This window comes from Varanus komodoensis, unplaced genomic scaffold (assembly GCF_004798865.1).
Source record: "Varanus komodoensis strain SLA01 unplaced genomic scaffold, ASM479886v1 scaffold4, whole genome shotgun sequence".
In the NCBI taxonomy this organism is placed as follows: Eukaryota; Metazoa; Chordata; class Lepidosauria; order Squamata; family Varanidae; genus Varanus; species Varanus komodoensis.
This window is the reverse complement of record NW_025335941.1, coordinates 21,654,421-21,679,133: the sequence shown is the minus strand read 5'-3', so window position 1 is coordinate 21,679,133 and position 24,713 is coordinate 21,654,421.

Here is a 24,713-nt window from a genome sequence, read left to right as displayed (position 1 = left end):
AGCAATTATTTATTTCTGCATAAGGTGTTGATTTTGAAAATAGCACAATTTACAACACTGAATATATTTTATTTACTAATAATCTTATATCTTACTTTTTTCCTTCTTGCAAGGAACATGAGGTAGCTTGCATTATACTCTTGTTCTTTATTTTATCATCACAACAACCCTGTAAGCTAAGTTAGGCTGAAATTCAATCACTGGCTCAAAGTCAATCTGGGAGTTGTAGAACTTTCTTCTGTCTCAACTTGCATAGGGCTGAACTTCCTGCGAGCTTCATGGCTGAGTGGGGACTAGAACTTGGATCTTCCAAGTTCCAGTTCAACACTCCAACAACTACAATATATACCACATATTCCAAACTTGTTCTATTCCATATTTATCAGTATGTTACATGATGGGAAACTGGGATGGAAGTTTTCATTTTGTATTTGATTTGTCTGTAGAGCTCACTCTAAACTGGATTGCAGGACCTGGATTGCATACATTAAAAAAAAAAACAGTCCAGTTTTTTTATTATTTACAAGCCATTTACCATTAATAAAACTTGTATATTACAGAATGCATAGCAGAAATAAAATAAGAGAGTAATTAAACAATTAAAAAGAGGGCTTTGTGAATCTGAAGAAAAATAAACCTGGGCTTTTACATCAAAGAAATGGATTTACATTTAATGGTAATAGCAGCTGGAGCTTTAGCACAGATTTCTGAAGCTGCTAAGGCAAAAAATAACCTTCCAGGACAATTATCAGCAGGCAGAATGACTTTCTTAAGGCACATTTAGGTGGCAAAACAAGTTTGCTTGCTTATTGTCACTAACTGACCATTGCACAGGTTAATAATTTAGCATTTTCTGTCCACTTGGTCAGGTTCAAATTTAGTACAGAGATTGCATGAATAATATAATTTAACCAAAGTATAATTCTAACAAAATCTAGTCCCTCTATTTGTGATGTATAAATAACCTGATACATAAAATCATGAATACTTCAGTAATATTTGGTGAGAATGAACCGCATGCTTGTAGTGGGTTAATTGCAGCTAAATATATTCAGATACTTAGATGTGAGTTTAGTTGATACAATTTCTAACAGTACAACATCAGATGGAGTTGTATTTTACCACCAAAAAAGAAGAATGCAAATTCAATAACATAGCTGGTTTTTAGGTCACCCAAATTTGATTTAATATGTGATTTGGTTGAACTTCAGTTAATATATAATTATGTGTGGTATTAATATACTGCATTTTGAATCTTTGTAGTGCTTCATATAATCCTATAAACTCACTAGGATTATATCTATCTAACAAATGGATTGCCAAGGCTAAAAGGGTAGTCATTTGCTATGGCTAGCTGCTAAATTAATCCCTGAGGTAAGATTTGAAAGTGGGACTCCCCAGTTCATACACAGCCATTATGCTATAGCACTTTTGCCTGCTGAGATGCCAGAAGGTGTTGTTGTATCATAATGTAGATCTCACAATCCTCATCTTAACCTGGAACATTTAGATAATGAAGCTGCAGAGTTCCTCATGGGGTCTGGAGTTATTTCAGTAACAGGTTTCCACAAAAGAGCAGTGTCAGCAGAATGCATGAGTTACTTTGTGCTACATCCTTTCCCCCCATTTGTGTTTTCTAACCTACATAGACACATACACATACACTTTTTATGATAATAATGCCAAGAGTATTGATAAACCAGTGAACTTGATATGATCATTGATATTGTTAAAGAATGAAACCTGCACTTTGGCTGCAGTGATAAATTAGACTTAGAAAAACCTTATTCAGCATGGTTATGATGTAAATTTACTTAGGTATTTCTACAGTTTTAGATAGGCTTAATAAAAAAACTATTTGAAATATCATATACTAGCTATAGGTTTGACATCAGAGGGGCCAGTTATTTCATCATTGGTATTGCTGGCAATACATTCATACCTACATGTAAATAGCACTGGGACTCTTTTCTATTAGCTGGTCAGAAATTGAGTGTCACTGTCATATATAGCAAGACTGAGATTTTCTTCATCCATTTTATCATCTTTATCCCATAACTATTAATACAGTGTGGTGGAAATGCAGTCTGTCATGACTTTGTGCTGAGAGGTCACTTAGGTGTACAGATGGTCTGAGAGATGAAGCATGGAGAGAGAAAGGGTGTAGTGTGCTGGAGGCTAAAGCCATGAACTTAGTAATACTAAATGTTCTTTGTGACTTTGAGATACATTATCTCAGGGAACTCAGCCACACCAGAACCGTTCCAGATGGTTGGTAACTCATTTCATACAGAAGGCAAGGTTATCACTGGGTCTGGGAATAAAGAACATTCTGCCAATATTGGATGCTGCTTTTTATTTCAATCAAGGTAAAAAGAAAATATTTTTGTCCCTTAGAGACTGTAAACTTACAGAGTTTTAAAACAAGCTCTGTATGCAGTAGTGTTAGTTGCAATCCTTTACTTATTTACCCAGGAGTTAGCCTCATTGAGTTCCACAGAAGTTATTTCTAAGTAGGTATGCAGAGGATTGCATTGATAGCAAAAGGGTGTGATCCTGGGTATGTTTGGATGGAGAGAGTGGAGACCTACAACTCCCATGCTGACTGGAAAATTCCCGAAGTTGCAGGACCTTTTCCTGTCTAAACATGTATAGGATTGTGCCCTATATTGTGTGCACATTTATATAGCATTTTATAATGTTAAAGTGTCTTGAATACATTTTTAATAAGCCTTAAAATAGCCAAGTAAGGTAAGCCGATGTTAGTCTCATTTTGCCTTTGAGAAACTATGCCATGAGACTCCCGAGATCATCTGGTATGGCACATTCATTGTGGAAGTGAGATCCATCCATTCACTGATAAATTATCACTGGTTAATAATCAGTCATGACCATTGTCTTGAACCGTAGGCCATTTCTTCATAGCTCAGACATTATAATAATGATAATGTACATGTAGAATGGACATTCAAAAATAGACCTAAGGTACAATCCTATGCTTGATTAAACTGAAAAAAAGTCCCTGTGATCATCTGGTGCCTGTATGCACCCAACTACGGGTTCAGATCAGGTGAAGCTGTGCCAAATCACTGTCAGTGTAACCAGGAATATGGCATTTCCCTTGTGAAGCTCCCTACTGTATATTTTAACATGTACAGAGCAGGTCTTGGTGAAAACGCAGCAGGATGTATATTAAGGTTTCAAGCCAAAAGGCATGGAAAGGAAAATTGGTTGATCTGTTTCAAGTAAAGGCAGGGGACTCTTTCTCTGGTACCTGTGTAATTTCTTCTCTTTCAGGGAAATCTATACCTACCACCTGTACCCAAGAAAAGACCACCAGTGCACTTTCTTCTGATACCTGCATCAAGCTTTCCCTACTTTTGGGAAGAATTGGCACCAGTTCTCAAATTTCCTTTCTTAGAGGAATATATCTCCTTCAGTTCTTCCTCATGCACCTGGGTATAGATTCCAGAAAAGTGCCTTATTTTATTCTTCTGTCTAGTAATCACTTGCCAGCAGCTCTGAGAGGGATTCTAGAAGATTTCTCATTATTTAGATACCCAGGTAATTTGCTAGTTAATAGGTTTGCTAAGTAGAGATGCTTGAGATCTTTATTATAATTCCAGCATCCAGATGACCTGGGCTTTAGCTTTAGCAGAGATTCAGAACTGATTAAAAATTGAGGTATTACGGCTTAGACTTGGGCAAAAAGGAGTTGGTACGGTCTGGCTGAGTTGGCTACTGCAGGCTGACTATAACAGTACTACAACTCCCAGGATGATGCAGCTAGCATGGAGTGGTAATTTCATAATCAAATAATCAAATATGAATCCCACTTAAACTGTCCACTTAAACAGGACTTCTGTGTCTTCACAGGCTTATCTGTGTATATTCCCAAAGGGATATCACAATCAGCTGCCCATCATTTTTGCACAGAACTTACATGTCATAACATTGTATGTCAATTCCTACTTTATTTCTATTCTTCCTTGGGTTTTGATTTGTGCTTTTGTTTTCTGAATGCATGGGTTCTGTGCAACACTTTCTCATGGGGGCTATAAAGATACAATGAATTCCCTCTCTCACATGGGCAAGTGGGATTGCCATTATTGCTATGTGGCTTGCAAGGATCAGAAAGCATAAATCAATGCATCTGAGTCGCAACAAAAACCCTGCAGAAACATTTTTAAGCTGGCAGAAAATGTATCATATTGCTGTGGGGGAGGGGGAGAGGTTCTTATAATAATGAATGCATGCACATCTTCAAACAATACAGTGTATTTTGGCAAATTGAATTGAGAACGTCACATATGCCAAATATACCAAGCAGAGTAGTATTGTTACGTAATTGCTAATGTAAGCTTGCTTTTAGGTGAAAAGCAACCTTGTAAAAACCCCACTGGCTTGGAATGTTAAGCACTTAGATGAGTGGAATTTTATCCATCATATCAGGCCTATAATGAGACTAATCTGAAATTGATTTTATATCAGCTTTGATTATTATCGCATATGGCTTTCTCTGGTGGAGTGATTGGAGGAAATTATATTACAAATACATGGGTGAAGCCAATGGAAAAGAATAAACTTTTTTTAAAAACTATGTTTGAACAGACCCTGTAAACTACTGGAAAGCAGTTAATTAATATGCACAGCTTGGTCTGAACTAAAACTCAAACACCTTTTAGCTCAGCTGAGGGATAACTGTAAGACTGTGAGAATGTGCAGAGAATATTTGCTGCCTAGGCCCTATAAAGCTCAGAGGTATCTACCCTTCAGATCAGTAAGCCTCAATTCCAGGCATTCTTAATACATAAGAGAAACCAAAGCAATGTCAATTCGCTTTTAACTTCCAGAGCCAAGAGAAGCAATATAAAGCAATCCACATACAGCAAGGGTGCAGAACAATATTCTGGTGGGGACCAGGTTGTCGCCCTATGCTCCCTGTTGGCAAGATGGCATCAATGGATGTAGTCAAGCACAGACATCAACACCCCACTTCCACCTGCAGCTCACTTGTCTCCATGCTTAAAAGGCATGAGGTTTGTATCTCTCCCAGTATAGGGACTCACTCGGTCCTGGAAGAAGCAGTCTTTCTTCCCAGTGCTGTCTGTGTGGCTTCATACAGGGCCTGCAGTCCCTGGAGGTGCTGCGACTCAGCAGGCACCAGGAAGGACAGGCACTCACACTGTCACCTGCAGGACAGTCCCCATCACCTGCGATACTGCTGCTGTCCCTCATCTGAGACTGGATATCACAGCAAGGATTCCTCTGTGTGCCTGGCCCTCTCCCAAGGGTCACATGCAAGAATCCCTGCTCTTTTGAATCTTGGACCTGAAACAACAGTGGGCATTTCCCTGGCTGGGATTCCACTTGGCAGCCACGGGCTGGGGATTTTGCACCCCAGCCATATGTAAATGAGGCTCTGTTGTTAGAAATGCAACTGTAGTTCTATAACCATTTTAAAAAGTGAGGTTGTGACTGCTTAGTCCTAGGCTTGCTTCCTGAGGAGTGAATCCCACTGATGTTAATGGAACTGAGTTCTGAGCAGACAGGAAGTATAAGAGACACAAAACCCCATTGCCTATAAAAATATCCAAATGCCAGAAACAGTAGAGTGATTTCATTTTTTAAAAGCCAAAACCAGGGTCTCATTTATACATATTATATTTTGACACAAGTTCAAACTGTAAATTAAAATATGCTTTCTTTCATATGTAAGTGCTATCACACTCCATGTACAAAAGCATTGCTTGCAAGGAATGTTTAGAGCCTGAACATCTGTGCTCAACCATACAAAATCAGTATTCAAACATCTGCCTTTTAAAGATCAGAATTAAAGCTATTTCATGTTGGCTCAGGCTCCACAAAGCCAGGAAACAGAAAATTGAGGCAGATGCCTTAACTAACGTGTCCCATGATCAGTGATGATGTTGTGCAGTTTTGCAAATTATGCATGCTTACAATTTACCCTCCATGTACCCGCATGCTTTCAGGCCCAAATATAAATAAGGAAAAGCCTGTAGCCCCACAAGATAATGCCACTTTATCTTTATGCCTAATTGCACTGTGCAGCATCTGAACCTTAATGCATTGCTAGAGCAGGAGTGAAATCTGAAGCCCAGGATTAAATCCAGACCTTCTGGGGCCCTCAGATGCCCTCACCCCATTTTCTTGACCCCATGCCTTTTTGAGCCTGATTATTTGTTGTTGCCCCTCTTCTCTGCAGTTTTCCTCCCTGTTCTAAAAGATGGAAATGCTTTTGGTAATGCTTAAGTATTGAAATCAAGATCCATGAGCTAAAATATGCTTGTACAATTAGCATTTCTGGATCCACTGGAATGTGGCCCCTGAGAATTTCTTCAAAATTCACTTGGGTTCTCAGACTAAAAGAGGTTCTCTGCAGGAGGAATTGTTCTGTGTGTTCAGCCATGCCCTTCTGATGCTTGCATTAGTAGGTCATAGCCATTTCAAATTTGGTACATTTGTAGATCTCAGCAAGTAATTTGCAGATGCAGAGTCTAACGTTATTAGCTCAACAGGTGCTATTTTAGAGATTTATAATGGCAGTACCTTTTTGGTTGCTTGCTTTGGAGCAGGGTTGGCTGCTTACCTTTACTAACAGGTCAGTCCCATCTCCCTTTCATATTACACTGTGAGGCTAACATAGCTGGCTCTGCATTGGTTAGATTGTTTACAGATTGCTGTCTGTTTGTGCTGTCCTTTCCCTCATACCCCTTTTATTGCCTAATTCTGTGCTACATAACAGCTCTAAACAAAGCCACCATGTTGTAGCAAGAAGAAATAGTTCTTATGTTGCATTAACCCAGTAACCTAAGCTACACATTGTGTTCTGCAGTAGATTTTTATCAGAATTGTACAGCACTCTCTATGCTCCTTTTTAAATACTTATTTGCTGGCATGGCAACTCATTTATGGAAGAAGGGCAGAGAGAGACGGGGAGGGGGGTATTGTGCTGCTGTGTTTTACAATCACTCACTATTTTTATTAATAGCAAAGCTTTCTTTCTTAGGAAACCCAAAAATGAAAAAGAGTGACTTGCCTAGAGCAGCCTAGTGAATTCATGACCAAACATATGATCCCATACATATTTAGACAGAAAAAGTCTGTGTAAGCTAGTAAATAATTGCAGCTTGAGACTGCAATCCTATATATGCTTACTCGGGCATGCTGGGAGCTGTAGGATTTTTTTCTATCTAAACATGCATAGGGTTGCATCCTGAGACTGCAGTCCTATATACAGTTACTGGGGGGTAAGTTCCACTGAATTGAATGGGGCTTACTTCTGAATGGATTATAGGATTAAACCAAAAGTACAGATTTTCCTTGTACATGTTTGGCATTAGTGCTAAAGCACAGTTCAATACTATTCTGAATCTGAAACTTGGGTGAGAACCCAGCCCTTTAACTACCCCATTACAAACCCATCCTTCATCCCACTTTGCACACTTTTGAATAGGGTGATGATTTATTAAAGGATAACCATGCCCTCAGCATACCTTGCAACCTTGAAAAAGCTCAGTTGTTCGAGATCCATTGCTTAGATGCCATGAATCCAACATGTGATGTTACATAGTTGGTCATGTTGCTTTGCAATTCATGGAAGCCAGGAAATATTGTAACTGACAAAGAAGCCAGGGCGATTTACTGTTATCACTGAGACTTGACGAGTGTACAAAGAATTCAAATGTAGCATTTCAATTTAATCTACTCTATCAGCTTATTCATTGTATAACAAGGAAATGAATTCAGTATTGTAAGAGATCTTCAACAATTTGCAAGGAAAGAAAGGAGAAACTAACTGAATAAAAAATATGTAAAAGTACACTTCCAATTACATTTATAAACCTATTTCTAGGAAAAAAAGATAACAAAGAGACTCAATATGAATTTTCAAAGGGGGATGGTCCCTTTTATTCTGTTATTAGTTGCACTAGAAAGAAATTAGCTTCTTTTTTTTCAAAGCTGAAAGAGAACTATAAAGTTGCTTTCACAGGTCATATCCTTTGTAAAATCTCAGATGATTTCCTCAGCTTTCCTTTCCCTATTTCAGAGATTGTTAAACAAAGTATAATTCTAGAAAATACCATACAGAGGATAAAAATCAATGTCATGTGGAACTTGGGGAATAGAATTAAAAGAATCTTGGGTACCATAATGGTTTATACATGAATGACATATGAAATAGAAGAAACTAATAGGATGCTTTGAACAAGGTACCACAAGAAGCAATGAATGCTGATTGCAGGCAGTGCCATGTTTTCTGCATGGTAAACAGTACCAAAGCAGTTATCCAATTACTATCAAGAAATGTCCCATTCAAGAAGATGCACTGATGACTGTGTTAGAAGATAAAGAGTTGATGTTTTGGAGTTCATCTGGTAGCAGCTGTTTTGCTGGCTTAACAAAGAAAAAATACTTGGAAAACTAGGCCCTCTTCAAACAAGATTATCTAAAGTCAAGTGATAATACTCTGTGTACATGCATCATGTTACTGTTGAAGACCCAGATCAAAAAGCCTCCTACACAACCACAGAACATGGTAGCAGCCCATCCCATAGCTGGGAGTTGTTGTCCAGCATATTTGATGGAGACCAGGTCAGGGAAGCCTGCAACAATCATTTAAGACAAAGCCCTTTTTTAAAAGTTACTAAACCAGCATTGATGAAAACAGAGTCCTACTTCTGCAAGGGATGAATGAATCTATTTCTAAACTGTGTAACCTTCATATTTTTGCTCATAATTTTGTTCTGTTCCATTTTTGCACTAATGTGCTATTATAAGTTTGTTTGATTTCAAATACTCCTAGGTGTAATATTTTACATTCATATCCTGCCATTTCCTTCAAGGAACCTGACGTGGTAGACATGATCCTCCTTCTATTCTATTCTCACAATTCTGTGAGGAAGGTTAAACAAAGTCAGTGACTGATCCAGAGTATCTGGATTCTGACCCAGCCAGTGGGCATAACTGCCTCTGACCAAGGTCTACTTCAGCTTTTAATAAGGATAATGTAAAGTTTAATGCAGCCAATGTGCCATAAGTAGGTATCACCATTCACTCTCTCAAGTAATTATGGGTGAAAGTAGAAGAAGAGTCAGTAAGAATTATAAACCTGCTGCTTTATCAGCCTTGGGCTGATTTCAGGGTTGGTGGAAATTCAGCATGAAAGGAGGGGAGTTGTTTAGGGGTCTATTTCACCTTGCAGCATCAGCTCATGAGGGCAGAACAGCGACACCCTGGTTTGATGTATTGATTATCTACGGGTTGGGTGCACTTGTCAGAACACAGTAAGTATTAATGAGCTTCCACACCCATTCATAGACTGATGCAGACACAGAAGAACTTTGCTGGTGCCAGCATATTTCATTGCCTAGAACTCTATTCTGTAATCTACCATCAACTTCCCTCACTAAACACATTTTGCCTGGTCTGTTGGTACTTCCAGAGAATCTTCTAACAAGAAACTCTGCACTGGCCGCACAAGGAATTTGGGATTTTGTCTAGTTCTCTGTTTGAGAACAACTGCTCTGCCTTGCCTGCCAGTTACATTTCTGGCATGAGCTTTCCTTCAATTAAATTACTGAAACTTCTTTCCCCCTGGACTTGTTATCTGTTCTAGAAAGTATTGTGTACTCTGTTGAACCCTGTACTGTTAAAAACTTATCTGGGATATAATACCAATTTTCTAAGAAACCATGGAATATTGTTTGCCATGAAATGACTACCATTGTCTTTGACTGCCCACAATGTATTGGGTATGTACTTCTAGTGAGTTTTAAGACTGTTGCTTTGTCTTGATGCCTATACATCAGAAATTTCTAATGCAGTGATTTCCAGTGTTGCTGTGTATGGAAATCCTGAATTTAGGACAGTTTCCAAGAATCTTTGTGCTATTTAATTTTGAATCCCTTTACCTTAGTTCCTGCCATGTAGCAATCCTGTCAAAGGGGTTATCCCAAGGTAAAACTCTGCTTCGCCACAACTATTCCTAATGAAGAATTTGAATCAGCTCAGGCTTGTAAGCAAGGACATCCTACTTTTGGGAAATTCTCCATTTTTACCTGGGGCTGTAGCCATGACTCCTGTTTAATATAAATTTCAACCTGCTTTTTTAAAATCTCGGATTATGAAGCTGGATCTGTAAGTGCTTTGGGCAACCTATTGCCTAAGAGTTAAATCACTGACTTCCTATGCACTTGCCTTTGGACTGCTCCTTAATTTAAGTCATGGGCTGTGAGCTCTTGAGTTAATTTATTTGTTACCTCTAAGGTAAACTGCTACGCCTTCTGAAGTGTAATCTGTGATTCACCTTAGGATAACGTCAGGTCAATGACTTTTTGTCTCTGTCACCTGGAGCTAGAACAGCTGGACAGACTGTGAACATCATCACTAAGTAGGCAATATAAGACAGGTCTCTCAAGTCTGTATCTGAAAACCCTTGCCATGTATTTACATGTTTATCTTCTCTCAATTTACATATTTAAATGTGTGTGTTATCTTAAAATATGTGTTTATTTAAATGATAATTTTGACATGTTTAGACTCCTAGGAACTGTATCACAATGCTCAGACAAGTGTGAGATTCAGAGAATGGTTGGTATGTTAGTCTAGAAGGTGTGAATTGGGTGATATTGTATAAGAATTCACAAGCAGTTTAACTTCTCATCCAGTCCTGGCATTTTCACACACACACCCAAATAATCTCTATAACAGTATGCCAAGTCAGTGGCCTGGTTTGCACAATAACCATGGCTGAAAACAGCTTATCATGTTATCCAGTCCTGGGCACTTTGATTCTTTGAAGGGAGAAATGATTCTCAGACAGTCTATGAGCTGCCTCACATGCACCTCCACTAAAAGAAACCTCCATGGTGATCATGCAAACCACATAAGCTAAACCACAGGACAAGGACAAATTAATACGAGTATTCAGACTGTATAATTCAGAGACACATAGGCACATAGCTATAGCTACTAGTCCTCATTGATCTGGTACTCTAAGGGTGGGACAACAAATAGAAAGTTTCTCCAAACTATAAAAGAAGGGGTCAATAATAAAAGGCAGAGATGCAACCAAGAAGGTGTGAAAAGGCAAGGAAGTGATGGGATGGTTTTGACAGGTTGACAAAAACAGACCCATAGCATCTGGAACATGCTAGGATATTTTGGAGTAACTAATTTTAAATATAGTGCCTGCTTTCTACTAAGAAAGCTAACAATAAAATACAGATAAGCTAATGCCAGGTACAATCTTGTCTGTAAGATTCCAAACATGCCTTAGCATCCTATGGAGAGTAGGAGGAGCATGCAACCCTTGGAAGGAAAGGAGGCTGCGGCCCGGGATATGCCATATCTTGGTAGTGCTGGTCACCTCCCCTTCCCCAGAATGCGCAGCAAAGCCTTTCTCCAAGGTCATTTTGCAAGCTTGGAGAAGCAGCCACTTCAATTCTTTCCACACTGGCTGTGACGGAGGAAGGAGAACTAAGCATGGATCTCCAGCTCTAAGTCAGACTGATTTTCCCATCTCAGACCTAGGAATCCAAAAAATCCTTTGGTTCCCTTCATGCTATCTAGAGAAACATAGGGTGGCTTTGTTCATATTAAAACTTTGCAAATCATCTAAAATACATTAAGGAGGAAGAGGGAGAGGGAGAGGGGGAGGGAGGGAAAAGAATGAACGAACGAACGAACGAACAAATGAGAGGTAGGGAGGGAGAAAGAAAAGCATCCATAAATGCAAAGAAGATCAGGCCAGCTGTTACTCAATACATTCTGACAAGGAATCTGTTTATTTTCTGTACCACTCCACAGCTGAAGCTCTCTGGAATGTTTACATAGTCCAGAAAAACAGATGATTAAAAAAGCAATCAAATATTATAAAAAAGAAAAATATATTTAAATATTTAAAGCAGCTACAAAAGATGGTAAAAACAAACAGTAACAAGGAATAACACATGCAAAGCACCTGGTGGTCCCCCTCAAGACCCTGGGTAGCTGAGTAAGTCTTTAAAATCCTCAGAAAAGAAGGCTGCCTTAACCTGGCACTGAACAGTTGACAGATCCCCCACCAGCCAGGCCTCAGGAGGGGGGTGTTATTCCATAGATGGGGGCACTGCTGAGAAAGCCGTCCTCCTTGTAAGCACCCTCCACATTTTCCTCGAAATTGGCACTCAGAGGAATGCCCCAGAGGCATAGTGTCTGGGCAGATCGCAGTTGGGAGAGGTGCTCTGATAAGTATGGTGGTCCTAAGTCATGTAAGGAATTATATGTTAAAACTAGCACCTTGAATTGGGACCAGAAGCATGCAGGCAGCCAATGCAAGTGGGCCAGAACTGGTCTTGTAAGTTCAGACCTGCAGGTCCTGGTTATTAAAGATCATACACAGTGCTTACAACAAAAACAAACAAAAAAGCCAAGCCAACCAGAGCGTCTGAATTATAGTCATTTATTTATTTTTAATTAAGTCATCAACGCCATCAAACGTACTTGACTTTTTAACTTGCTTTGACAGGAAGGGCTGGTGACCCTCATGCCAATGGAACATCTCACCTCTTGAGCTTTATAGGAGCTACCCATGGTGCTGAACTTCATCCCCAAAATGGGCTTCCACCCATGGATCACCTTGGATAGCTCCAATAAAATGCAAAATTAAAGCTGCGCTGAATAAGCATGCCCACTGACATCAGCAGCCCTGCATGCATTGCTTCTCCATACAAGGAACTTGTACAAAGGAAGGATCAGAAAGATGCACAATATAAAATGCTGCAGCTCAGTCCCATTCTGTCTGGTTCTTGAACAATTTGTGTGGATGGCTCATTTTGCAAAAATGTTTTCACATCTCTGCATCTTTGGACTGATTGAAAAAACCATCCTGCAGGCAATATGTTACACTGAGACTTCAGAAGGCAGGAGCAGTTATTCTGAGCAGTGGTGTGTGTCACTGTGAGAAGCCATTTATTTAGGTACTTTATACCCCCATCTTTCAATCAAATGATTCACAAGGTAGTTTAAGAGTGACAGGTAATAATAAGAAAAAAATCCCCAAATCTCACACATAAGCACATCCTCGCAGCCTCTAGTCCTTTGGCTGATAGATGGGAGTAAAGTCTGCTTCCCCTTGGCTCTGCAGTACTGCGGCAACTGGCAGCTGCAGCTGAGTGTTGCTTCTGCTGATGGGTTGGGTGGAAAGCAAACTTTCTGCAGCTGCTGCCACTTCTCCAGCTCTTGGAGAGCCAAAGCCATGTTGTCCTCAGCCTGCCGTGATTTTCTACCATGGATGTGAGGAATGCAAGCTCCAAATGGTCCTTGATTCACCAGCAAGAGACAGAAACCAGCGTGTACTTCTCTTGTGCTTTCTATTTCCTCAGTAACTGGAAGTTGGAGAAAATCATTGTTTCTGGCAGGGAAAGATGAAGCAAACTCCATGCAGCTATGTTTGCATATCAGATGATGCTTTGCCAGTGTTCACATGGCATTTGAACATCAGTGTGGTGCAGTGGTAAAGATGTAAGCAAAACTGTCTTACCTCAGCCATGAAATAACTGGGTGGCCCTATTCAAGATGCTAACACATGAGACACAGCCTTACATATCTCAGACTTAATAATGCAGATCCACCTTACAAGTTTGCTGTAATGATTTTAAAGGTAATATGAAAACTCTAAATATTACACAATGTGTTCAAGTGCACACACATGCATACACACACAGCAAGTATTCTTATCTGAATGCACAGGAATGCTTTTGTCATTTTATCCTTTAAAGGTTGGCTGTGTTCCAGAGATGGGCTCACACAATTGCCTTGGATGTGAAACAGAAAAAGACATCCAAAGGTACATTTTATTCATAAAGCTTTGGATTTTCTGGTACTTTGGATTCTGACTGTTATGAATAAAGGCACAATACTATACAAGTTTAGATTGAAAAAGGGCCTACAATATTGAGCTTAGCTGGCTGGGATGTGTTGGGACTTGTAGATCTTTTTCTGTCTAAACTTGCATATGATTGTGCCTTAGGGAAGGGTTTTGAAAAGAAGACCCTCATGAGATTAGGATTTTAAATTTCTGGCAGCTCTTGATTGCGGGATGCTCCATTAACATAAATAATCAATTGAAAAATATATTTTTCAGGTTTATGTGGAATATAAACATAGGAACCATTCCACAGTGGAATGGCCCAGAAAATGGTCTAAAGGTACATGTGGAAAGCTGAAGCTAGCAGAATGGACCTGATAAGGGTAAATCTTGACATCCCAAGCTGGATTTCCAGGTTTTCACAAATGGTCCCCTTTTTCTGGCTCAATTCCTTTACCCTCATTCACCTTATTTGATAGTTTCCCAGGTTTTGTATGATATTTCCTGCATTGTAAAAGTCAAAATGCCTTTCCTAAGCTTTAGTTCAGACAGTAAGAGCATTAAGTTACAGTACATGATGCTGGTATTTTGCTTTTGTTCTATCAGCTTTTGCTTTGGCCCTGTCCAGCAATGAAATGTGGTTCCCAAGAGTTTTGTTAAAATTGATGTTGTCCCTTGGGCCAGAAGAGATTCCCCACCATTGCTTTACAGGAAAGGGAAAGGGAACGGTCAGCTGCACATTCTTTCACATACCATGTACTTTGACTATTAGGTAAAACATAGGAAGAGCCATTAAGGATGATGAATGATATGAAACATTTTTCCTTAGCATTGTTAGGAAGGAGAGCAAACTAACATGAGACACTGATTTATCTAAACATCTCTATCCGGCAAAGGTGAACATGATGAAGTGGAAGGAATATATGATATCAGGCAGAGGGAAAGGCTGATCAGGTGGAGGGTCTATATTAGTACCACTCGTGAAACTTCAGTAGAGATAGCTTTGCTGTAAATTCAGGCAAATTATGCTTTCTTAGGGTATGGCAGTGACCAAGTTCTACCTTCATTCCCCAGCAAATCCCCTTTCACTGCCAGTGAGTGATTTCCCTTTGGTACAGAACAGGTGTCATGCTATTGAACATTCATGCTGGCTAACCAGCTGGTACTTAATTACAGATAGTTAGCTATCTGTGGGTCTCAGTTTCCCTAATGCATCAATCTGAATACACTGTGCAGTTTAAACATAGATTGATTTGCTGAACTATACTATATTATGAAAGGCATAAAGGATGACACTTTCAAGCAATTTTTGGATTAGAACTTCTGGGCTGAGCCAGAACTAGGGTTCCACCCATATGCTCATGATGAGCAAAAACTGCTGCCATTGCCAGTGCCAACACTACATTTATTAATTCAGAAAAAGATGGTCTCCTGCAGAATCTGCAGATCAAAGAAATCTAAACTTATTTTACTCATTTGTGGATATTTCCAGCAACCTGGATGGTCACCTGAGTGCCTTAGCTTCAGCTCTTGTGTTAACTGTCACTGACAAATGCAGAAGCCAAAGCTTTTCACAGATATTAAATAATACAATTCTGCTTGACCATTAGATGGACACCTCTCTCTTGCAATTAGTTAATGGGCACTTACTTTCTGCTGCTTTCTGTTTTCCTTGTTCTGTTTCTTTCTCCTTGACCTTCATGTATCTCTGAAGTGCTGTAATTAGATTAGACAGGACCATGTGACTCTCAGCTAAATAAAAATCTGCACAGTAGTTTTGATATTTGGGTCAAAAAGATGCATACATTTATTTTATTTCTGGTGTGGAATGGAATCTGAAAGCTAATGAAACTGGATGGCCTTATTTTTGAAGGAAAGGCAGAGCACCAATGAAAGAACTTGTATGCAAATACACTATATTCCTCTGTCCAAAAGTAGTGCATGTGAGAAAATAAGGAGGGATCTCTCTATAATTCACTATACTTCCAGGTTTAACTAAGGATTCATCAACCAGAGTCTGGTACCAAAGGCATTCCTAGCACTATAGAATATGGAGCCCATACATCTTCTCAAAGTACCAAAGTGGAAAACAATTAACAGAAGTCTATTCCTTGTTCTGCTAGATTTTCTTCATTTCTGCAGGATAATTTGGTGGGTGAGGTGACTCATTTTGTTGCTTCTCTTGAGAGTCAGACAACCTAGCCAATCTACTGCAAATAACTTGGAGATTTATCAGTAAATTCAGATCTACCAGGTGCCCAGCCCTGCCTTGAACAAGCTGGGCTTGTAGTACAGGGCTAATACTGACATCCACACAGCATGTGCACATTCATACCAAGCCACAGAATGGAGAACCCTCAGCCTATCTTGCATTTTGACTGTTTTTCTTGAGCCAATGGTACAATGGTTTTACACTGTCGAACAAAGTGGGAGGGGGCACTCTGAATTCTTGGCAGAATCCCAATCAAGCATTTGTGCACAAGACATTTGGTGTGTACTCATCAAACACAGTAAACTCACTGTTTACAAGTTCTTTAGATGACATCATGGCCCTCCAGGTAGGCTTCTGATTCTTTTCAAGAGCAGTCTTTTGAGGGGAGAGGGGATATTTAGCAGCAGGAATATGGAGCATTATTTCTGAAAACAAAACACAATGTATTTTCCTACTTGTGTAACAGATTATCTGTTGTAGCATAATGGCACCTGAAATAATGTAGAAAGGAAAGGCATTTTGTTTAGGGTTTGTATCTCAGTTCTGCAATGAACCTGAAAGTAAATACAGTGAGTTAACAGCTTCCTCCAGAAACACTCTTCCACCAGAGAAAACATCTGAATCCTATGCAACTATCTGCTAGGAATACACAGAATTTGAAAAGGCCTACATGCTGAACATCCTGGATTGAAGTGCATGAAATTAATATGGATGAGCAATCTGTTCCTATATTTCACACTCCGATCCTTGGCCTCAACTGATTCTGTATGGCTTTGAAATTTCAACACAACTTGCAGTGGCTGGTGCTTCCTATAGAATTACTTTTGGACATGCAGCAGTGTAACTACACTTGATTGTCTCTAGACTTAATTGTTTTAGGGAGTGATCCTATGGTGCCTAGACATTCTCTGAGGGGACCATAAGACTGGTCCATTCCTGAAATCAGACATAGCTCTGGACAGATAAAAGCAGACAACTACTGAAAATGGAGAGCAGGATAATTATGTCTGGGGAAAAGAAAAGAGGGAGTGAAGATTTCCTCTGCAATGCCTCCAACTCTGCCTTGGATGAGTGTGAGTTCCCATGGTTGGGAGCTTATGCTTATCTCCATAGGACTGTACTCCTATAGTACTTCAGAATGAGCCACAGTGTGTCATCCAGTATCTATATTATTGACTGCATAAGCATAAGAGAAGAGAGCATTTGAATATGCCCAGAATATCTTCCTATCAGCACTGAAATAACTACACCCAGTTCCCACACCTTTAAAATTAAGTCTTCCCAGGTCGACACTGATTCAGCAAGTTTTAGGCCCAGCATGTTCCAGTCTGGAAATTAAGCATGCCTCTTAGCTTGTCAACAACTATATTAAATTCTGCAGTTAGAACATTAAAACATTGAAGCATGCAGGTTTGATCCAAAGTCTGTTGAAACACTTGGAATAATTACCACTGAGATCAATAAGCTTTAGAAGAAGAACAGATTGACAAACTAAAACACATCTTCAGAAACTCACAGCATGCAAAATGACCTCAAAACAGATTATTTTTTTCTGTGTACAGTATTTGTACAATAGTTCTGCTATAACAAAGCTCTGAGGAAATTTCCATATCCATCTGGATAAAAATATAACTCATTTACACCTCCCCACATAGATGAAATATGCAAATATAAACCTTTCTACTTGTGACAAATATTGTCTCCTTTTTTGCCTATAGTGTGAATTGTTGTTTCCCATTCTTTGCTTTAATTGTTTAGGGGGAAACATACAATTTGCACTTCAAAGATGTGCTGTAAATGAATTAGGCATTGTGCAACTGTGTGAAAGTTTTAATATTATGTCACCAAAACCCAAAAGACCTTCTGCTCATTAAAATGAGGGACTTCATCTACAAAGTTTAAATTTAGAAACTGGAAAGATTCTGTATGCTTAGTCCTATAGAATGTGTCAAGTTTAATTAGAGTATGCATATTCCCATGGCCAATCTGAGCAATCCAAGGAGAAATATAGTATGTGAGATGGCCAATCACTGATATGTAACCTGAAATTTCAACTGATGATCTTCATGATTCACTGTGCCACCATGTTATTCAAAGCCTTGCTACCTGCTGCCTTATCATTCAATTCTGATTATTCACTACTATCAACTCTGCACTTGCTGCTAGCACTCTGAACTCTCAGCTAGTCAGTTTAGGCTCTCTTATTTCACAACCAGAACAGGATATGTTACAGTAATCCAGCAATGAAGGACGAAAATCTGACTGATGCTTGTCTTAGGTCAATATTGGATTGAAAGTAAGTGTGTTCTTCTTATTGCTTGGTTGGAATGGAACAACCCCAAACCCCCGTCCTCAGCAGATGTTATCCTCAGAAAAAGAAGTTACTGCATTAGCTTTTCAGGGTTAGGACTTGGTTACAGGAAGGCCTCAAAAGGTGTCTGGGTGCAAGTTCTCCAGAAAGATCCCAGGGAATCCCCTTGACCCCATATCCATAAGAGGTTGCATTGTCATTCTTGGACTCTGAAGACTGTAGCCATGAAGGCACCAGAATGCTACAACCAGCCTCATGTCACTGAAACCCAAAACTGCTAAAATAGACTAGGTGTGTTTAAAATAAATGCTGCTGATCACTAAGAAAGTGGGACTAAGCAACCTAAAATAAGCCATCCTACTATGTAAGGCTCACTGATCTGCTGCTTGTTGAAGCAGCATACGGATAAATTTTATTCAGAGTTCTCTACAATGCTACTTCCCATTTCTGGGAAATATGACTTGCCTAAAGCCTTGTAAAGATTGAAACTATAGTGAAAGCTGGGGCAGAATCCAACAGGGCATTTTGCCTACACTGAATTCAGCTTCACCAATTCCTTTCTGCAGATGGTGCAGCCTGCCAAGCACAAGCAGGACCCAACACTTATGTGAAGGAGATTTAGCTCTTTCTAAAGAAAGCACTGAAACTAGTGGAGACACTCATTTCTGGAAGGAAGCATGCTGGTGAAGCTGCCTTATCAGACCTCTGCCAAACTGCCACCTTCCAGAAACAAGAATTTCTGTTTAGTTTGGGATGCCTGAAAGTGTTAAATCACCATAAGCTACTTACACAGTGAAATTGGCCAGGGATAAAAGAATTAGCAGACACAAAAGTGCCCCATGGGATTCTGCCCCAGTAACCCAAGCCTTGCCAGTGTCCAGTGATGCTCAGCCCTCACCATGAAGTGTGGATCTGCCTAAAGCTGCAAGCTTCCACACACAGCTCTGATCTCTGCAAGGGAGTGGCCCAGTAGATGGAGACAATTCCATCTGCTGTTCCTTCCCTAGATCCCCTCCTGCTTATTATTTGATCACTGATTTGTATAATTGCCTACAATCTGCATCACCAAATCCAGGCACCTTTTCAACTCGAAATTTTACGATCCCCAATGTTTCATTTTATATTTTTTCTAAGCAATGGTAGATGAATCTGCTACCATATTAACAAAGATTTCTATAATTTTCACAAACAGTTTTGCCAAGTCAACAGCTGGGTATATTCACAGCAGCAGCCTACCATTGTTTTATACTTGAATGGTTTAAAAAGAAAAGAGTCATTATGTGAATGCACAAAACAAAGGATCAAGAAGGAAATGAAAATTTTAAATTTAAAGTCCTTCAATTGCTATTGTTTTCTGGAAGAGAAGAGAAGAGAAGAGAAGAGAAGAGAAGAGAAGAGAAGAGAAGAGGGGACTGTGACCCATTACTTAAATTCTTGTCAGAACAGAAAGGCCAGATGCTGCTTCTCCACATTTAAACCTTGTAATAAACTACCCTTGACATCACTGTGTTGATTCATGATGTTAACTGCTAAGCATTTCTTATAATTTATGGTTACAACACATTTACTAAAGTTTACATTGTGATGTATAAAGTGACAGTAGTAATTGTTTGATTCTACTTGAAAGGACTGAAGTAATTGCACCAACAAAGCTGCACAATCAAAAAAAAAAAAAAATCATCATGGTTGAATGTTCCAAGCCTTCTGTAAATTTATCTCAGGACAAAAATCTCCACACATTTGTACCCCAGGGTTTGGTATAGGAATAGGTCCCATTACACATCCTATAAAGGAATTCCATACATCATCAATCTTATTCCTGTGCATTGTTCTGTCATTATCCCAGACCAGAAAAAGCTAAGCACTTACCTTGCATGTTCAGTAATATTGCCCCACTACATGGCAGTCAAGCACAGAGCCTGTGTCAAATGTACAAAATGATTGTGATCCACTTGTTCACCTGCCTCTCACTCTGCAGCAGAAAATTGTTGCAATGAGAAACAGGATCAGTAGCTGTCACTGCCTACTTGACTACTGCTTCTTTGCTTACTAAGCAAGCAAAGGGGTAGCAATGAGGATGAGAAGCAAGAGCAGCTGGCAACAATGGTGGTGAGAAGGTATCTTCATTGAAAGAAGAGACCTACTGAAAGCCCTCAAAAACCTGAAGCCAGCCTTGGTTGAGCAGAGAGCAAGAGAGTGTTCATGAGTTTTACTACTATAGGGCTCTAACTCTTGCAATCCTGACCTTGGGACGTGGCATGGCATTGAAAGAGAGCCAGTGTTGGACTGGAACTTGAAATCTCCAGGCTCTCATCCTCACTCAGGTCATGATGTTTCCTGGATGCCCTTGGGGCATGGAGTAGAAATTATATCCCACCTTGGGTACCTTACAAGAGGATAAAGTTAGGATATAAATGTAATGATCAGTCAAACAAGACAAGGATACACGATAGTCTTACTGTGTTTGTTATGTCTCTTCCATGTAAAAACCCTAAGTGGTAGGTATAGGAATACAACAATTTGTAAAACTGTTATTGAGGACAACGGGGAAATGTTCACATAGGTGACCTACAAGCACTCTATTTTACAGTGCAATTATATGCATGTTTATTCAGAAATAGTCCTCTAGTGTACATAAGATTACAGTTATATATTCCTGTTCATCTTGGACCCTCAAATGACTCATTTCCAGGAAAACTAAAAACATTAACGTTATGGTCAAATTCAGTGGCAATTTAATTCTAACCCTGTCTTTTGGGTTTATTAGAATCACATGACATAGAGAAAACCTAATCCAACAGCACCTTGTGCTAGTTGACAATTGTGAGAATTCACACACCTCTGGAGGACATTAGGTTTGGGAAAGCTGGGAGAGAGAATGATTATGATGCTGATTTCTGGCTGATTCCATGCTACCATATTACAGTTGTCCCAGTCCAACCATTATCCCTAGACAGATGTATTATTATTATTATTATTATTATTATTATTATTATTATTATTATTATTTACTAATTAATTTAAATTCAGTCCTGATTTTTTACCCGTTTTGTCATTCTTTGATATAAAAATTCTTTTGATTTTTCTGAGAAAGTAAAGGAGACTTACCTACTGTAAAGACCAAATTTTAAAAATAAAGGAATTAAAAACATTTCCAAGTAACATGAGCAAGCTATTAAAATTACTGTTTTACTCCCAGAGATGTGAAAGATAAGCATGGGTGTCTGTTTTACTGATAAGCATATTACCATTTTAATAGGTGGTTGTTAATATTATTTTATAGACTATCACCACTGGAAAATACATTGCCTACTACAGATTGGCTTTTCAGATGTGTGGTTACATAATATAATCGGAGAGCACAGGACTACTCTTAATTAGAGCTAGTCCTACCATGAAAAAACACCAGCTGGCAACAAAGACTGAATGACTTTAAGAACAGTAAAGAGGAAAACAGTTAGTGTGTTCATGGATGTTCTCCTATGCAAGCTCCAATGAAATGAAAGAAGCTGCACAAGCCCAGCACAGTGCCGTTGCACCTCTCCCATTAGTTTCAGCGAAGTTTGCATGGCTGAATTTTTGAATGGATTATGTCCCGTGCCGATTCAGGTGTGCCAGGAGTTGGCTGCAGAACCATTTAGAATACTTTTTTTCAAGGAGCAGAAGTAAAACACAGTGGAGCAAACTAGAACAAACATGTATTACTAGCAAATGGACTCTGCTTCCCATAGACTGGAATAACCTTTCAGTTGCTCCTTCATGAAAACTTACACAGCTGTCAGAGTTGAGCACCCTATCTGAGTGACGATGTCCCTGCTGGAACCCATAGGTGTGGCACCAGCAGCCATAGCTATGGCACCTAACAGCTCCTTGAGGAACGGCTCTTTCCACTCGCTCTTTCCACTCCCATTTTCCTAATGGGCAGTGAGGTGAATGAGGTCTCTCAGCCTACTAAACTTCCCTAGTTTCAAACTGCAAAGCCATGTAATAGTTAAATAAATCTGTCCCTGGTGACTGGAGATGCTGCTGCAGATTGCAACCATATGCAGATGTTTAACTAAAATTAATGAATATGTTTGGAAAATAAATATCCCTTGGATCCTCTTAGTTGGCACGCTATGTTACTGCAGTCTGAATTTTATGCTCTTGTTGCTTATAGCACTGATGGAAGGAGACACACATAGATGCATATATGTTCTTTTATTACTATGGATGATTTCTTCAGGCTCTTCCCCATAGCCACCCCTCTGTCTACTGATCTGAAAATCTATTTGCTCTGCTTTTCTCTGATGAAGGACTATTGTTCTAGTTTATAACTTTTTTATTTTTGTTTTTACTGTTGGTATCCCATTGCTGAGGTTTCCAATTTCATTGAGCCAATATATCTTGGTCTGATCCTGGTCTGGTTCTTTATCAAACTGCTAATTTGCATTCTGCTGTGTATTGATTAGCCCATGGCATTATAGCCTTTGATTCCAAAATCCATTGGCTAGGAAAGACAGAGTTGCACTGTACATGGGAACTTTGCCAGATGGAGCAATGGTTTCCTATCTGGACCGCTCTCTGGGAGACAGTAACACATTGTTCCACTGCTTAATATTATACCATTTAAATCTCAAGTTGCAGATGTGTTTGAAAAATTATGTTTGTGCCCTCCTTAACAAACAAAGAGATTCCATCAGTAATTTGAAGAATTAGTATCCCAAGTGATTATTTTGTCAAAGCATATTGGAAAAATTAATGAAGAGCTGTAGAATAGACACATACCAGACATTTGAGTAATAAACTTGGCAATTATACAAGCATATAATTAGTAGGGAGCTATATGATAAACACCAATTAAGTCATAACAATTACAAAGGGAATAACAGAATGAGCACCGGAAGGAGAAAAGTTCAACCATTTGCATTCTGAAAGTTTCATGAATTTACACTGATGTGCATAGCTACAGGGCCCAATGTTTATTAATAGTATGCCAAATTATAAAATAAAACAGGCCTTTCTGGCTAAGAAATTAATTGTAAATGTATTTTTGGGCTATAGTTTGTAATCATAATCATGACATGTTGAGAAGATCAAGAAATCAGCAAACTTGCTTCAGAGTTTATGTGCACTATATTGGGCTTTATCTAATTAAAATATTCTAATCCATCACCATTAAAAAGGGTTCCCAAAATACAGTGAACAAACCTTTTTATGGTAAATTCAGACAACAGTTTAGTATAGTTCTTATTCTATTTCATGGTGGGCTCATCGATGGAAGCCTACTTAATAGGCATTAATGAATAAACACCAATTCACTTTAGGTTTACATGTGGCAAAGAAGGTACACATGAGTACAAGCCCAACACCATTTATAACAAACTATTACCATTCTATCTATCTATCTATCTATCTATCTATCTATCTATCTATCTATCTATACATGTATAACTGCTGAGGCCTTTTTAGGCAGCTTACAATACAAGTAAGTAAACAGAATTCAGAGAAATTATGCAAAATGTCAGCTACAGTGATTCTACTTTATAAATAACATAAGAACATAATAAAACTCAGACCAAAAGTCCATCTAACCCAACACTCCATATACACAGTGACAAACCAGCTGCCCACAGGAACCCTCAAGCAGGATGGATGCAAGGACTCCTCCTGCTCAAGCTCCTCAGCAACTGCAGGCAGGTCACCTCTGGTAAAGGAAGTAGCACACAGCCAGCAAGGATAATAGCCAGTGATAGCCTCGTCTCCCAATCTTTTTTTAAAGCCATCCAGATAGGTGGTTACTTCCCGTGGCAGTGAATTCCATAGTTTAACTATACTCTGTATGAAGGAGTATACTTAAACTATATTTCCAGTTAACTATACTTTCAGCTCTGCCATGGTATACTTCTACAATGCTCTTTTTAGTTTTCACTGCCCTTCAACTATATATTTATGCCACTTTGATTGCTATTTTCTTCATAGAAAGGCACAGTTCAAATTGAATCAATAATCATCAGGTATATGGTCCTTGCAACAACTTACACATCGAACTGGATCATCCTTTTACACTCTTGGCATAAATTATGTTATAGTTATTTAAACCAATTGTCATCACAATTTAGGATGGCGTGGTCATCTAGTTTTCTACTACAACTCCAAGGTCATTGACTGGAGCTAGAGGCAAAATGGTCGCTCAGAGAGCAAATGGTCTACTGCAATCTTCACCAAGTAGACTATCTCCAGATGCGTTGCAATACAACTGCCAGCATTCCTGATCAACAGCTATGCTGGCTGGGGATAATAGGAATTGGAATCCCAGACATCTAAAGTGCACCAGG